This window comes from Mustela nivalis (genome assembly GCF_964662115.1).
Source record: "Mustela nivalis genome assembly, chromosome: 6".
In the NCBI taxonomy this organism is placed as follows: domain Eukaryota; kingdom Metazoa; phylum Chordata; class Mammalia; order Carnivora; family Mustelidae; genus Mustela; species Mustela nivalis.
The window spans coordinates 98,359,655-98,363,918 of NC_139025.1; positions in this window are offsets into that span (position 1 = coordinate 98,359,655).

Here is a 4,264-nt window from a genome sequence, read left to right on the forward strand (position 1 = left end):
AGATGAAATGAGTAAAGAGTACATTACCTAGATTTCTTTGTATTATTTCTTAAATGATGAATTGAGTAAAGAGTACATTAACTAGATCTCTTTGTATTATTTCTAAAAACGGCATGTTTATCTACAATTATCAAATACTTTAAAAATTTAATTAAAAATAATAGAGCACAACAATAAGACCACTAAAACCTATTAGAACGGTAAAAATCCAGAACACTGACACCACCAAGTGCTGGGTGAGGATGTGGAGGAACAGAACTCTCATTCATTGCTGGTGGGAATGCAAAATGGCACACTTTGGAAGATAGTTTAATGGCTTCTACAGAACTAAAAATACTCTTACTGTACAACCCAGCAACTGGGCTCCTTGGTATCTACCCCAAGGAATTGAAAACTGATGTCCATACAGACACCTGCACATAAATGTTATAGCAGCTTTATTCATAATTGCCAAAGCTTGGAAGCAACTAAAAAGTTCTTTATTGGTGAATGGATAAATAAACAGACATTATTCGGAGCTAAAATTAAATGAGCTATAAAGCCATGAAAAGACAGAGGAAACTTAAATGTGATTAAGTGAGCGAAGCCAACCTGGAAAAGCTTCATACGATATGATTCCAACTATATGACATTCTAGGAGAAGACAAAACTATGGAGACAGAAAAGACCAGTGGTTGCCAGAGATTGAGGGGAGGGAGGAAAGAGTAGGCAGAGCACAGAGGACTTTTAGGGCAATGAAACTACTCTTTATGACACTTTAATAGTGAAAACCTATCATCATGCACTTGTCCAAACCTACAGAATGCATGCCACCAAGAATGAATCCTAATGTAAACTATGGACTTGGAGGTCATAATGATACATCAATGAAAATTTATTGATTTTAACAAATGTACTATTTTGGTGGGGGAAATTGATAGTGGGGGAGACCATACATATGTGGGTATATATGGAAACTGCACCTTCCTCCTTAATTTTGTCTAAAACTGCTCTAAAAAATAAAGTTTATTTTTAAAAAGGTAAAACCATTAAAGCACTAGAATAAAAAAGAGAAATTTTGTAAAATCTCAGAGAAAGGTCAGACATAAAACACAAAGGCACCCAAAGATAAAAAATGTGTAAATTTGATTTATAAAGGTTTTTGATTTCTACATGGAAAAAGCAAAATACAAATAATAAACTAGACAGAATATTTGTAAAACTATGACACAAAATTCCAATTTCCTTGTTACATTAAAAGGTTGTATGTATTACCAAGGAAAAGCAACCAGTAAAGAAATAAACATGAAGAAGCCATTTCCAGAAATAAAAATATAAATATAAAAAGATGTCCATGGTGCCTGGGTGGCTCAGTGGGTTAAAGCCCTGGGATCCAGCCCCACGTAGGGCTCTCTGCTCAGCAGGGAGCCTGCTTCCCTTCCTCTCTCTCTGCCTGCCTCTCTGTCTACTTATGATCTCTGTCAAATAAATAAATAAAATCTTAAAAAAAAAAGAAAAGAAAAAGAAAAATATGCCTATATAATTTATTTTGAATAAAGGCATTAAGTGACTTGCTCATATTCATTCAACTAACTGTACAATCAGAACTTGAACCCTGGACCTATGACAACTCCACATTCATGCTCTTGTTTTAGTTTTAAATAAATTAAAAAAGAATCTTTAAAAAAAAAAGCTGTCCAACCTCACTCATAATTAAAGAAATATACATTAAAACAACTAGATAATACTTTTCATCTAACAGATTGGCCAAAATATAAAAGTTTGTGTATGTAATGTGTGGATAATCGAACTAATTATTTTGAAAATTGTTAAAAAAGAGTAAAATTTTATGTTTTTCCAGGACACACTGGACCCCTAGGGAACTGAATAATAGGGAGAGGAAGTTTCTCATTATAGACGTTCCAGCTAATAAGAAAGGAATGATACGGGGCGCCTGGGTGGCTCAGTGGGTTGAAGCCTCTGCCTTCAGCTCAGGTCATGATCTCAGGGTCCTGGGATTGAGTCCCACATCAGGCTCTCTGGTCAGCGGGGAGCCTGCTTCCCTCTCCCTCTGCTTACCTCTCTGCCTACTTGTGATCTCTCTGTCCAATAAATAAATAAAATCTTAAAAAAAAAAGGAATGATATGTCCATTTTGCAACACCTGATCAATAATCTATCTAGGTAATGAACACCAAAGGCTGCTCTATAAATACAAAAATAAACACAACCAGATGATCTACACTATCTTGACCAAAAAATGAGATAAACTTGAGTCTGATAAAGCCTCTCCAGATCCAACTATCAATTTACAGAAAATATGGAGGACAGGAAACCATACTAAATCGCATTATGGAGATACAATCAGCAAAATTCATAGGTGTAAAACTATAGGTCAAATGACCAATTTTTTGGATAAATAAGCTTCAAGGGGGAGAAAAGGTGGAAGAAACTCTTTAGATTAAAAAACTTATGTGTCAAATCAATAAATCTCAATGTGTGAATTTTATTTGGATCTTCGCTTCATACATACTCATTAGTAGACAGCTGGAAATTTGAACAATGACTGGACATTTGATGACAAAGAATAATTAAATTTGTATGTGTGGTGATATTGGGGTTGTTTTTTAAAAAAACTTAAAAGCTTCACACTATAATCTTTATAAATGAAATGAAAAAGCATCTGGGATTTAATTCAACATGAAATAGGGGAGAGGGGAAAGGATGAGGGTTTAGGTGAAACAAGACAGGTCATTAGTAGATCATTGTTGAAACTGGACATTAGGTACATAGATCTATTACATTAATCTGTTTACTTTTTCACGTTTGAAATCTTCCATAGTAAAATTGATTTAAAAAAATAGGACACACACACACAAAATGAAAAAAAAAAAAAAACAACCCACAGGAAACAGTAAAGAGTGCTATTGTGAAACAAAAACTATGTGGTCTTTTTCATGATATAGCTAATTGTGGAAGAATTGTCTTCAATCCCTGCTACTCTTTCAGTCTCCATGTCCAAGCAATCACCAAATACTGCTGATTCTACCTCTAAACTAACACTTCCTTCGAACTAGTCCAAGCCTAATTTGGCCTTTGCCTAGTACGCTGTTACTTTTGTCTGCCTCCAAAACTGCAGCCAAAGTGTTTTTTTTTTAAAACACCAATTTGATCATTCCCATATTTTGCTTAAAATCCACAAACGCTTCTCACCGATCATAGATAGGATAACAGCTAGCACCGTCAATATATATACATTTTAAGGCCTTGCACAATCTATTCCAATCCTGGGTACCTCACCAGCTCCATCTTGAGATGTTCTACCTTATGTTTCTACACTCCAACTACTTTCTATTTTTTGAACTTGCCATACTCATTCCCAACTCAGAGCATCACACTTGCTGTTCCCTCTGCTGGGAATGCCACCTTCCCCTACATGCACCCTGATCCTTCAGATACTACCAGAAATGCTGCCTTCTCGGGACAGCTTTCCCATTGTTTTCCGTCTAGGTGAGGTCAAGCTTCTCACAGCTTCATAACAACTTGTCACAACTGAAATTTAAAAATTAGCAAAGTTATTTATTTAATGTCTGTCTTTCCTCCTGTAATACAATCTCATAGAGAGAAGAAACAGGTCTTACTATATCCCCAAAGCCTAGCATTTTTTCTGCACATAGTATAAAAGGACAATAAATCTCTACTAACCTATAAATGACTGGTTTGATGAATGAAAGAACAAACAAATTTAAACACAATACGGGTCAAATCATGAAAGAGAATTACATGCACCATAAGCACAGTATTACACAGTTAACCTTAATCGTGTTAGTCATATTCCTCACAAAAGACTTGCAAAACTTCAAAGTATATGTATAGAAACAGACAAAAATAGGAATTAGGTGAGAATGACTACATTACAAGTCCAAGTTACAGTAACTCACTGATATTCCAAAAGTATTTAACAACAAAGAAACAGGGACATATCTCCATATACCATCCACCTTTTAAAGGAGGCAGACAGATCTTCAATAAAGCAGCTGATTCAAGTTCCAACTTCGTTATTCAGACAGAAAACTCAGATTCTCTGAAAGAGTAATAAAGACCATATATACTAAAATTTTACATTTATATTCAATTATTTAAAACAGGCTACATACAGATTGCATAGTCTCTTAACTTTTATGAAATGGGTGAACTTAACTAATCTATTCAAGTAAAATCAAAGCTTAAACATTTTAAAGGTTAGATCTTCATAACTTTTAATTAATGAGAAAAAAACTACAAAC